The sequence below is a fragment of the Geotrypetes seraphini genome, chromosome 3, assembly GCF_902459505.1.
Source record: "Geotrypetes seraphini chromosome 3, aGeoSer1.1, whole genome shotgun sequence".
NCBI lineage: Eukaryota > Metazoa > Chordata > Amphibia > Gymnophiona > Dermophiidae > Geotrypetes > Geotrypetes seraphini.
Window position 1 is genome coordinate 126,670,369 of NC_047086.1, and position 14,095 is coordinate 126,684,463.

Below are 14,095 nucleotides of genomic sequence, written 5' to 3' on the forward strand. Positions count from 1 at the left end.
AGGACAGCTAATAGCCTGTGCCCAAACCCCTGCTTAACAGAGAGTGAGAGAAAAGCGTGGACAGACCTGAGCGCCACAGAAACTAATGCAGGCTGGCCAACAGGTACCACCAGGGATTGGCCTGTCAGCTGCAGACCAGAGTCTATATCTTTTCTACGCAAAGGTACATCTTCTCTACTCAAGGGACGAAAACATCAAAATAAAATAAGAAAAAGGGAGAGCACAACAGAAACACTCCTTCAGGCACATGTGCAGGTGGAGCTAGATATCCCAGTGAAGGAGAGCAGAATCACATAAAAAATCCGGAGTGGATTCCTTCTGCATATGGCACGCAGTCACAATCCACTTGCCTAGAATGTCTCACCTATTGCACTGGAACATGTTTTTTGTAACATAAAAGGAGATACCTTACTTTTAAAGTACCTTTCTCTTTTCTTAAGTCCTTTTTTTCTGGATCTTATTTGCATGAAACTTGCAAAACAAACTCAAAGTCAAGTGTTTGTGACACTCTTTAAAATGCTAATTATCAAGCCATTTGAAACAGGCTTTTCCAGTAAAATAGAAGTAGTTAACTACTTAATCTGCAGCAAGAAGCAGTAATCATCTCTATCATAAATCATGGTATGAAAAAATTGGTTCCATTTAAACAGGAATTGTTTTCTAGTGACAGAGCTCTGCATAACTGCACAGTCCACCGGAGGATACAGCTTATCTCACATACAACAGAAGCCAAGATAAGGATTACAAAATGATTCATAAACAAGAGATCAGCAAAACAAAATTCATATTTAAACAGTCTATGTGATAAGTGGTATCTATTCATTTATAAAATGCCAAGTTTTAACAACATTATTTTCTAGGGACATGGCGTATAAGTTCTGAGCTTTTAAAAACAAAAAACAGAGCAGCTCTAATTTTACTGATGTCAGAATTTTTAGCAAGTAAATTTTCATCTTTTGTTGAAAGAAGTGAAATTCCCACTTAAAAGTATCAAATCTGTGGAAATTACTGTGCTACCAGCAGTGAGGGAATTTACACTGCCAGCAGGCTGAAACTTTGTTATAAATTATCATTGTCACTCATTGCGATAACACAATAGAAATGAGTACAGTATAAGGACAGTCCTTGAGAAGTGTAGCAGAGAAGGAACAGAATGGAAAGTTAGCGGTTTGTAATATGAAACTGTAACTAAGCAAAACAACACCTAATTCAACATGCAGTCCCCCAATAAAGATCATCTGATGCAATTAAATGAGAAGAGATGGAAGAAGCAATGCTCTTAGTCCCATTTCAACAATGCCAAATGGGGATTTGGGGGGAGGGGGGGATAAGACAAAACTACTATTTGTTTGGCCAGAGGAGATCTAGATACTATATAGGCAGAGGAAGATGAAGGAAGTTTAAAAAAGCAAAACAAAACCCTGGATGAATCCAAGTTTCCAAGTTTATTATTTCTTTGCTATACCGGCTATCAAAAAAGTATCTAGACGGTTTACAATCATTAAAAAGCAGGAAGGAAAGAAAGGAGAACAAGGTCCTTACAGTTATTAATCAATGGGATTATAGTAAGATTGAAAGGGGAAAAGCCAAAGTCAAACGATGTCAAAAAATCACTTGTTTATTGATCAACCACAATAAGAGAAAAAGGTCTCTATAAAGTAAGAATTAAGAATTGGAGAAGCCAGACTTGACATGACAAACTCGTTTTACTATTTCGTGATTGTCAGATGGTTTCCAGCAGCATCATCAATGCCATTTTTTTTTAGCATTAGTGAACGCATTAGCTGGACAGCTCTTAATGTTGACTAGGATGAGAGATGGTAAGAACATAAGAATTGCTGCTGTTGGGTCAGACCAGTGGTCCATTGTGCCCAGCAGTCCGCTCACGCGGCGGCCCTTGGTCAAAGACCGCTGCCCTCTTCAGGCTCCCCCATGAAAAACCGTATTCTCGGTTTTTCGAGATTTGCAGGGGTTCCTGGAACGGAACCCCCGCGAATATCGGGGGAATACTGTACTCCATTCTTAATTGTGCATCTGCCTTTGCCATTCATTTTTAACTAAATTGATGCACGGTATCAGTCTATACCAGTGGTCTCAAACTCACGGCCTGCCAGCTACTATTTTGAGGCCCTCGGTATGTTTATCATAATCACAAAAGTAAAATAAAACAGTTTCTTGATCATATGCCTTTTTAGCTATAAATGACAATATTATTATTAAGACGTAGCCAAAAGGAAAGATTTATAAAATATAAAGAGTTTTACCTCATGCAAAATTGTCATTTCTTTAATAAGATATTAACTAATTTTTCTGCGGCCCTCCAAGTACCTAGAAATCCAAAATGTGGCCCTGTAAAGGGTTTTAGTTTGAGACCACTCACTGGTCTATACAGTTTTGTGCATTTCATGTGGCTTCCTGTGTATAAAGGTTGCTCACCCATGCTCTAAACCAGGGGTGTCCAACCTTTTGGCTTCCCTGGGCCACATTGGCTGAAAATTTTTTTCCTGGGGCCACACAAACGCGCAAACGCTGCAGCAAGACAGAGGAGGGAGCTAGCAAGACAATAAACATCCAGGGGCAGCAGAGGAAAACAATGCATCGCCCTTGACTGGGGCCACACAAAATACTTCACGGGGCCGCAGGTTGGACACCCCAGCTCTAAACAGAAACAGGAACTTCAAACTCACTTGTATCTCAAATGATAACTAGTTTGGGATTTTTTTTTCATTAATCCCACATAGATACTATTACAATAACCTAATATGGAACAACTGAAGCTTGTACCACTAATATAAAAACACTGAAATTATCAGACTACTTTTAAAGAATGCTCTTCAAATGACTAGCAATTTGTATTATCAAAGTCATATCACTGTCTAACAGGAACCTAAGATTTATGAGTGTAAATGAGGGTGCCACTGTCTCAAATGCCAGAGGAATTAGCTAAAGGAAATCTGTCCCTCTCCACAGAGCAATATGTAAGATTTTTTTCTGTATTAAAAGTAGATTATTAGTCAACAACCAATCCAACACAGTGCTACTTCTAACCAAGTCATTAATCTTCCTTCACTAACCTTACAACCAAATTGGATAAAAAGCATAATCTAACCATGGAACCAAAATGTTCTCTCCTTTATCTGAACTTCACTCCTCTGAAAAAACTCTGTAGGCTCGAAAATCAAATCTTACACTTGACCTTCACATGGATTGGTCCTTACACTAATATAAACCAGATATAAATACAGAAAAAAAAAATTCCTAACAAGTACTGTTCTTTGGATATTTATCCTTCATTTTTTATAAAAATCCATCCCAACAAATATTTATTATGGTTAAATTCATTAACCACACACATTCAAGGCTCAATTAAATGCTTATTATTTTTACAGGCATTTTGCTCATAGCCTTATTTTCATTCTTCATTCACAATGAATGACTATCACTGAACAAGAATATTTTACCCTAACATCACTTGTGTTTCCTTCCTCGCCCTTTTTTGTTCTCATTTTTTCATTTTATTGTAATCTTTCCCCATTTTTTCCTTCCTTGAGTACAAGAGACGTCTATAATGTTATCATTAGTCTACCAGCTTTTGATACCCTCCTACATTGTATTTCATTGCACACTGCTTAGATTTTAACCTTGGCTTTATATTGGTATACCAAATAAATTGAACTTTAAATACAGGATGGTCTCTGTCCAAATAAGTTGACAGAAATAGTTATGACTCCATTACCAGTCTATCAAAAAAGATCTCACTATTGTTGACAGCTACAGGCCAACTCAAGGAATTTGTGGTTAATAAACAATTTTTCAACTTTCTTTTCTCATGCAGTGGTTTACATTTCAAGCAGCATGGTTTAGACCAATGCATAGACGTTACTTCTTTGGAGTTCTGGATTGCTAACATGGAATGTTGCTACTCTTTGGGTTTTTGGCAGGTACTAGTAACCTGGATTGGCCACCGTGAGAATGGGCTACTGGACTAAATGGACCATTGGTCTGACCCGTAAGGCTATTCTTATGTTCTTATGAAACAGATAATACTTGTACAATTTGATATTTTAGCAGCTTTTGGATGCCATACACCATTTCTTCATACTGTTTAGGCTTACTGAATTGGGATTCTCAAGGGCAATAATTACCATATACTATATACTCGAATATAAACTGGGATTTTGAGGCCAAAATATTGGCGCTGCTGCTCAGCGCTAAGAGGCTTCCTCAATGGCGGGAACCATTCAGGAAGCTGCTTAGCGCCGAGCAGCAGCACCAAAGCGCGCTCCTGCTCAGTACCACTCAGCGGCTGAAGCCGAAACTCACGGCAGCAATCAACCGGGTTAAAAGTGGGGCAGGAGCATGGAAAGCTCGTTCCTGCCCGCTACATCTCTGGATTACCAGGGATTCCAGCAGCAGAGGAGGAACGATGGACAGGGCAGGGAGGAGGAAAAGGGTGCAGGGCGTGACAGAGGAGGGAGGGAAAGGGGTTGGATGCAGAGCCTGACAGGGGATGGAGGGGAGCTGGGTGCAGATCCTGGCAGGGCAGGGCACTTGAATATTAAGCCGTCTGACTCTATATTCGAGTCAAACATATTTCCTCCTTTTGGAGGGGAAAAATGGGGGTCTTGACTTATATTCGAGTATATATGGTAAATTGTTTGGGGAACTCCTAAGAAAGCAAAAGTATTGTTTAAGAAAGAATGACAACGCATCAGCTGGGCTGCAAAATGATCCAGGGCTCACTGCTATTGCCACTGTTTATGTGTATCTTAATTCTTTGGGAAAAAATGTTCTCCGATACGGATATTTAATCCTCTCCCATGCAGACGATATCTTCCTGTAATGTTCTGAGTTTGATTCCTTTAAAGACATACTTCAAAGTTTAAAATATAATCTCTCTTTGGTAGAATAATGGCAGGAGAAATGCCCACTCCCTCCTGCCCGCAAATACTTCCCCACCTCCCAAAAAGTAGGAGGTATGCCCCCCCATTGTCCCCCTCTCCCCGTACTTTTAAGTTGGGAGCAGGAGGGGTGCCCAGTCAGATCCTCCTGCTCCCCCAGCCTCCTCCTGCGCAATGCGGACTTTAGACCCCTCCCCAGTGCATCATGTGATGTATGGGGAGGGGCCTAATTTAACTTCTGGCCATTCAGGGACTTCCTTAGGGAGGAGCCTAAGGAAGTCCTTGAATGGCCAGAAGTTAAATTGAAAGGTTACTTAAAGCAAATCAGAATTTGAATGTTACACCTAAAGAAGAAACTGAATAATACAGAATGTTAAACAAAGAAAGACTTTTTGGCAGAATCCATCATTCATCCTATCTATTATTTCCTTCCAATTTCTGCCCAATCAGTCCTTGGAGACAAAAGTGATTCAAGAGGACCAGGAAATAAACATAGACTGTCCCTCTTCATAAAAGACAAAGGACATCAGGTATGATATACTGTCTTTCTGTGGTTATAATCAAAGTGGTTTGCATATTATACAAAGGTACTTATTTTGCACTTGGGGCAATACAGAGTTAAGTGACTTCCCAGTCACAAAAAGCTGCAGTGGAAACTGAACCCAGTTCTTCTTGTTCTCAGCTGAATGCACTAACAATTAGGCCAATTCTCCACAACACAGGTAGAGTAGAAGGGACCCTCACAAGGTGATGATATTAGATGAATATTCCAAACAAAACAATACAAAAATCTCCAACTGTATTGGTCTGCAGAGCCAGAAGGTGGCACTATAGCTTAATGGGTACAGATAAACAGAGCTATTTCAAAGTTACTTTCTGTCTTATTAAAAGTGATCAAATAGAAGATAATAGCTCTCTAAGAAATCATATGACAAAAAATATTCAGAATTATACTTTTGATTCCATCATAAGAACATAAGATTTGCCGCTGCTGGGTCAGACCAGTGGTCCATCGTGCCAAGAGTCTGCTCACATGGTGGCCCTTAGGTCAAAGTCCAGTGCCCTATTTGAGTCTAGCCTTACTTGCGTATGTTCTGTCAGTAGGAACTTTTCCAGCCTTGTCTTGAATCCCTGATGGATGCTTTCCCCTATAACAGCCTCCGGAACAGCGTTCCAGATTTCTACCACTCTCTGGGTTAAGAAGGACTTCCTTACGTTTGTACAGAATCTTTTCCCTTCTAACTTTAGCGAGTGCCCTCTCGTTCTTTTCACCTTGGAGAGGGTAAACAATCTCTATTTCTCTACTAAGTCAATTCCCTTCAATCCTAAGTTTTAAAAACTGCTTTCACTGAAATTTACAACTATGCGGTTTCCATATGACATACATAGAATCTTGTTTCCCTCCGATTATCATGTACAACATAGACATATCAAGACAACATTGTTAATCATCCCTGTTATAATAGGGATAGAGCACAAATTCGATCAATTCAGAAGTACAAACAAGCTTTAAATCATACTTCGATATCAGAAAAAAAAAATTCTAGAAGGCGATTATCAACTGAAATACATCTCAGCATAAGAAGGCATTAGCAAACAATTGAGTACTTCCTGTATATTCAAGATCTGCCAACTTCCTGATGTCCAAAACTGTTATGCTTTAAAAAACTGCCTAATAACATTTGCCAAAGGTCCTCATAAAAATGACATAGGGGATAGAACAGATCAGAACGGAACCAAGAATTATGTATTACTGTATTGTTTTAGTATTTGTCATTTCACATAATGAATGATAGACCATTTTGGGCCCCCTTCAGGGAAAAAAGACAACATAAATATTAGAAATGTAAAATGTATATTAAGTGGTGATAATTATTTATTTCATCAACTTGAAAAAGTATTAAGACTGTTTTCAAAGCAGTATAATAATGGGTGATTTTAATTACCCTAACACTGACTGGAAAAATGCTACATCAGGAAGTGCTAGGGAGGTAAAATTCCTAGATGTCAAACAACTACTTCTTGGAGCAACTAGTTCAGGAATTGACAAGATGGGGAAGCTATTTTAGATTTGGTCCTTAGTGGAATGCAGGGCATAGTACAGGAGGTAACTGTGTTGGGTCTGCTGGGAAACACTGATCATAACGTGATCAAATTTGAGCTGATATCTGTAGTAATGTGACTAAAGAAATCTACTATAATCACATTTAATTTTCAAAAGGATGACTACGATAAAATGAGGAAAATGGTTAAAAAGCAGCTAAAAGAATTGGTGGCAAAGGTTAGGACTGTAAACCAGGAGTGGAAGTTATTTAAAAAAACCATTGTGGAAGTCCAAACCAAGGGCTCTTTTTACGAAGGTGCGCTAGGGCCTTAACGCACGGATTAGCGCGTGCTAAACTGCCGCGCGCACTAGCCGCTACCACCTCCTTTTAAGCAGACAGTAGTTTTTTGGCTAGCGCACTAATCTGGTGTTTGCGTTAAAAACGTTAGCGCACCTTTGTAAAAGGAGCCCCAAGTATATACCAACTATTAACAAAGGTGGGAAAAGAGGAAACAAGATCCGGCATGGCTGAAAGATGAAGTGAAAGTGGCTGTTACAGCCAAAAAAAGTCCTTGGAAGAATGGAAAAAGAATCCAAATGAAAAAAATAAGACACGTGGAGGGGCTTAATCGAAAGGGACGTCTAAGTCCGTTTACGTCCAACTCGCAAGTCGTCCAAAGTAAAAAAAAAAAAAAAACAGCCTAGGACACATTTTCGAAAAATATGTCCAAAATTTTTTTACTTTCGAAAATCGTCTAACTATACGTCCTGCAGATCTGATCATCCAAGTTGCTAAATCGTCCATTTTTATACCACATTTTCGTCTAACTTTTCCTCCAAGTCCAAAACGCCTACAACAAGCACTGTTGGACATGGGAGGGGTCTGCAAAGTGATGGACTGAACACCCAGACATACCACCTAAATAGTGGGGTACCTTACAGGGTACTGCTGTGAACTTCACAAAAAGAGTGCCATGGCTTCTCCTCACTACAGCTCCCTTATAGGTCACCTCTTGAATCCCCAAGACCCACTTATCTACCACCCCAATAGCCCATATGGCTGCAGAAGCCACTTATATGCCAGTAGAAAAGAGTTTTGTGGGTGTATAGAGGAGTGCACGTTTCATTATCAATGCAGTGATTACAGGGGCTTATGGGCATGGGTCCTCCTTTCCATGAGTCCCTAACCCACCCCCAAGAGGACTTAAGCTGCCTCTGTGCTGGACGACTAGGCTTCCCTATGCCAGGTGGCCAGGTGATGATGGTCTGGAGGCTGAATTTTAAAGGTGTAATTTATATTTTTATGGGGGTCTGTTTTATGTGTTTGCAGTGCTTCTCTGGTGACTTTAGTTGAGTTTTACGTGGTCTAAATCACAACGTCCAAGTTCAGTCGATCCTGGGCTGTATAACTTTCGGTTATACATGCTGTACGACTAAGTCTAAGCCGGACCACGTCTTGCCCAACTACCGCCCTCGACATTCCTCCCGAAAACACCCTGTTTAGCTTTGGTTGTTCAGCGGCACTATGAAGGCCTAGGTCGTTTAGAAATACATCCAAAACCCGTTTTTAGTATTGGCACTTGGACGTATTTGGGAAATGTTCATCCAAGTGCAGACTTAGGCCGGTTTTTGGACGTTTTTCTCTTTCGATTGTGAGACCCATAAACATTAGCAAGTTAGATACAAAGCATTGATAAAGAAAGCTAAAAAAGAATATGAAGAGAAACTTGCCAAAGAGGCAAAAACTCAGTAAAATTTTTTTAGGTACACCAGAAAACCTGTGAGGGAATATGTGGAACTGTTAGATGATCAAGGAGCTAAAGGGGAGCTCAAGGAGGATAAGGCCATAGTGAAGAGATTGAATGAATTCTTTGCTTTAGTTTTTACCCGAAAAGATGTAAAATCTACCTGAACTGGAAATGATTTCCAAGGGTGATGATGCAGAAGAACTGAAAATATTCTCAGTGAACCTGGAAGATATACTAAGCCAAACTGACAAGTTAAAGAGTGAAAAATTACCTGAACTGGATGGTATACATCCCAGAATGTTGAAAGAATTCAAACATGAAATTGCTGATCTGCAGATAGTGACCTGCTACTACAATCATCTGTAGTACCTGAAGATTGGAGGGTGGCCAATGATACGCTGATTTTTATAAAGTGTTTCAGGGAGATCCATGAAATTATAGACCAGTAAGCCTGACTTCAGTGCCGGGCAAAATAGTGGAAACGATTATAAAAAAATAAAATTGTGGAACAAGTAGACAAACAATGATTTATTGGGAGACAGTCAGCATAGATTCAGCCAAGGAAGGTCTTGACTCACCAATCTGCTCGACTTCTTTGAAGGTATGAACAAACATGTGGATAAAGGTGATCAATTGATGTAGTGTATCTAGATTTTCAGAAAAGCTTTTGACAAAGTTCCTCTTGAGAAAATTAGAGAGTCAAGGGATAGGAGACAATGTTCAGTTGTAGATCAGGACCTGGAAAACAGAGGGTAGGGTTAAATGGCCATTTTTCTTAATGGATGAGTGTAAACAGTGGAGCGCCACAGGGATCTGTTCTGCGATCAGTGCTATTTAACTTATTTATAAACTAATTTTTTAGCCCGTTACATTAACGGGTGCTAGAATAGATGTGTAGACTTAGGCGTCCAGCAGCACCCCTTCCCTGCTCCCCTGTCTAGCAGTAGCCCATCTCCCTTCCTTTTACCTCCCCCTTTTCCAGTAGCACCCCTTCCCTGCTCCCCCTGTCCAGCAGTAGCCCTGCTCCCTTCCTTTTACCTCCCCCCTGTACATCAGCAATCCTTCCCTGCTCCCCCTGTCCAGCAATAGCCCTTCTCCCTTACTTTTACCTCCCCCGTCTCTCTCAGGCAAGATGTCTGATTGCAGCTCTCCTCCCTTTTACCTCCTGCTCCTCCACAACGTCAAAGAGCCGCAGTCACCCCTCCCCCAAAACAAAGCAAGATCGCTCAATGCACCCCTTTCCTAGCACACCCCCATTTACCTAAACCAATGAAAGATCGTTCACAGCTCCCCGAGCACACTTATTTCCCCCTAAGCAAAGCAAAATAGCTTCCTTCCCCAAGCAAGCTTATCTGAGAAGTGTCCTTTGTTTTCGGAGGCAGCTTTGGCAGAGGTAGCCACAGGTTCTTTTTTTTCAGCTTGGGAAACTACCGCATGAAAACCTCAACCGCCGCAAGTTCCCAGCTTTGGCAGGGCCCGCCATAGGCTCTGTTTTCAGCAGGGGAAACCGCCGCACCCAATACACAACCGTCGCTGGGGAAACCGCCACATACAAACTGCCACATGCTCGTTGTACTGCGCATGCGAAGGCACAGTGCCACAGATCACGGACCCACGGATTTTGAAGTGCGCATGCGCCTAAGGGTTTTATTATAGTGGATGATCTGGAAATTGGAATGAACGAGGCAATAAAATTTGCAGATGACACTGTTCAAAGTTGTTAAAACGCATGCAGACTACAAAAAATTGCAGGCAGACCTTAGGAAATTGGAAGGCTGGACATCCAAATGGCAGATGAAATTTAATGTGGACAAATGCAAAGTGATGCACATTGGGAAGAATAGTTAAGCTCTGGAACACTTTGCCAGAGGATGTGGTTTTAAAAATAGCTGGTTTTAAAAACAGGTTTGGACAAGTTCCTGTAGGAAAAGTTCATAATCTGCTATTGAGATAGACATGGGGGAAGCCACTGTTTGCCCTAGATCAGTAGCATGAAATGTTGTTACTATTTGGGTTTTGCCAGATACTTGTGATCTGGATTGGCTACTGTGAAGATGACATACTGAGCTAGATGGACAACTGGTCTGACCCAGTAAGGTTATTCTTATGTTCTTAAAATGTTTTGTACACCAGACAGACTTCCAAAGTATCTTTATACAAAAAGATTAACAGGCTAAGCTTCATCATGGAGAAGCCAAGTAATGAGCACATGCTTGCTTCTATTTCCACAGTTCTTGAATTTTCACCTGGGTTGCTTAATAATTTATTTTTCCTACAAGACTATGTTGTAAGACAGGAGAGAGGGGATATGATAGAGATGTTTAAATATCTCTGTGGCATTAATGTACAGGAAGCGAGTCTTTCAAATGAAGGAAAACTCTGGAAGGAGAGGGCATAGGATGAAATTAAGAGATGATAGGTTCAGGAGAAATGTAAGGAAATACTTCTTTATAAAAAGGGTGGAAGATGTGTGGAACAGTCTCCCAGAAAAGGTAGTGGAAACAAAGATTGTGTTTGAATTCAAGAATGCATGGGACAGGCATGTGGAATGGGCAGACTGGATGGGCCATTTGGCCTTAACCTACCTCAATTTTAGAAAACTGGTAAAAACGAGTTTGTTCAATCAGTTTGTAAACTAAGAATTTTTATACCTCTGCTAATTCAACCAGTAACCTTAAGATCTATATAGCTTTCCACTTCTTCCATTATGTAAGATTACATTGATGACTTTGAGAACCTTTTCTTCCATTATGTAGATTGTATTGACGACTTTGAATTGTGACCTCTTTGCTGATTGTCCAGCGCTTCTTGTTGTAAACCGCCTCGAACTTTCATGGCTTTGGCGGTATATAAGAATAAATTATTATTATTATCATGTTTCTACACTGACTTACCAAATTCAAGTGAGTATGAGTATGATATTTAGTTCACACCAATTTGGAAAAGGGAGAGTTGAGCACTTCAGTTCCCTTACTATGGGTACAAATGCGACTTGACACTGACCTGACCATAAATTTATCACTTTCAAGCTTTATTTTCTTTACATAAAATATGAGCAATGATACCCTCACAGTTACTAATATTCTTTAAAAAAAAAATCTTTATTGATTTTCAAAACGTATAAAAAGTGCAACAATTATACACACAATAATATCAAATAACAATACTTAAATGCTTTCAAATATCTGAAACAAATTACCCTATCCCCTCCCCCTCCCTTCCCTACCTGGATGTGTGTAGAAATCTAAATAAATTCAGGAACTAATAATTTAATCCCTTGTATTGCTTGACAAATGCCTCCAATGGACTCCAAATCTCTTTGGCCATCCAGATTGTTCCACTATCATCTTTTCATATCTATAGTATAAACACAGTGTTTCCCACCAAAAAGAAAAATTCAGCCTATCCCAATTTTTCCAATTTCTAGTTATTAATTGCATGGCCACACCACTCATAATAATAAGTCTGTTTTGATGTTTGTCAATTGGACTATTAAGTTTCAACAATGTCCCGAATAAAACCAAGTCATAAGACAATGGAATAGACACACCTAATACCATATTAATTTTGGCCCAAATCGACTTCCAAAAATTAAGTATCAAAGGACAATAAAATAGCAGATGGTCCAGTGTCCCTATTTCAAGTTGACAGTGCCAGCATCTATTAGACTTTGAATTATCCAACTTTTGTAAACGAACTGGAGTCCAAAATATTCTATATAACAAAAAAAAAAAAAAACCAAAACAACAAGTTTGTCTCATAGATGCTGATCATCTTATTCTCCAAATCCAAATCTGTGGCCATTGCATAGCAGAAATATGCTGCTTTGTTTCTATACTCCAAATGTCTTTTAAGTTTGTTTTAGGTCTTTTGTCCAAATATTCAGATATTAATTTATACTACTTGGCAGCCTGATGTCCTTGAAAATCTGTCTGAAAACATAGACCCAGCAAACTATACTGATTTGTTAAGTTTGCCGCTGTACCGGGCCATGGTACGCCCCCACCTGGAATACTGCATCCAGCACTGATCACTGTACATGAAGGACACTGTACTGCTTGAAAGGGTCCAGAGAAGAGCAACTAAAATGTTTAAGGGGCTGGAGGAGTTGCCATACAGTGAGATATTAGAGAAACGGGGCCTCTTCTCCCTTGAAAAGAGGAACTGAGAGGGGACATGATTGAAACATTCAAGATAATGAAGGGAATAGACTTAGTAGATAGAGCAGGTTGTTCACCCTCACCAAGGTAGGGAGAACAAGAGGGCACTCTCTAAAGCTAAAAGGGGATAGATTCCGTACAAACGTAAGGAAGTTCTTCTTCACCCAGAGAGTGGTGGAAAACTGGAATGCTCTTCCAGAGGCTGTTATAGGGGAAAACACCCTCCAGGGATTCAAGATAAAGTTAGACAAGTTCTTGCTGAACCAGAACGTACGCAGGTAAGGGTAGTCTCAGTTAGGGCACTGGTATTTGACCTAAGGGCCGCAGTGTGAGCGGACTGCTGGGCACGATGGACCACTGGTCTGCCCAGCAGCGGCAATTCTTGTCAGGGAACCCTTTTGGAATGGCCTGCTTCAACTGTAACCATTTATAACCTTGAGACCTTGATATACCAAATAATTGTTGTAACTGTAATAAATCTACTATTTTCCCATTCAAAATTATATCGTTTAAAGTACGAATACCTGCCTGCAACCAATGTTTTCAGAGGATTTTAGACTCGCTGATTTGTATCTTGGAGTTTAACCATAGGGACTAACACTTAGGGCTCCTTTTACGAAGGTGCGCTAGCGGTTTTAGCGCACGTTTAGCGCGCACTACATTGCTGCATGCGCTACACGTTAACGCCTCCATAGAGCTGGCGTTAGTATTTTCGGTGTAGCGTGGGGTTAGCGCATGCGGCATTGTAGCATGCGCTAAAAACCCTAGTGCACCTTCTTAAAAGGAGCCCTTAGATTGTTGTATGGGAACAGGAGTTAAAGTATCTAAATATTTTAACACAGTCCAAGTTGAATGAAAAATAATATTGTCCTTTTATATTCTAGGAAGATTGACACTTAAAATATGGTTAAGATGTAGTGGGGCCATAAGATGACTTTCCAGAACCAACCAATCCAACAGATTTTCCATGAGTTCAGGAAGGATTCAATACATACCCTGACGCAAAATAAAAGCTTGATGATATCTGTAAAAATTTGGAAAATTTACCTCTCCTATCGATTGAGATTTTTGTAAAAATACTAAGGCTATTCTAGGAGTTTTACCAAGCCAAAGAAATTTTGTAATTTTTTATAAAAAGAACTCTGAAAATAAACTGGTAACATACTCATTTAGTAAAAAACTACAGATGAGATCATCATTTTGATGGTTTGGACTCTCCCCCACCAAGAAAGACGTAATGGA

At 40.0% G+C, this 14,095-nt stretch overlaps 1 protein-coding gene across 7 annotated transcripts in view; it reads right to left on the minus strand.

The window, feature by feature from the left end:
* EXTL3 (exostosin like glycosyltransferase 3) overlaps positions 1 to 14,095 on the minus strand; it is a 122,981-nt gene that overhangs the window by 21,633 nt on the left and 87,253 nt on the right. Inside the window, exon 4 of one of the 7 annotated variants that reach the window (XR_004538781.1) lies at positions 9,272 to 9,431. The exons of the other annotated variants lie outside the window; for them this stretch is intronic. The gene's annotated coding sequence lies outside the window, so the exon portion shown is untranslated. The remainder of the gene's footprint in view (positions 1 to 9,271; positions 9,432 to 14,095) is intronic. 7 annotated transcript variants of the gene reach the window in all.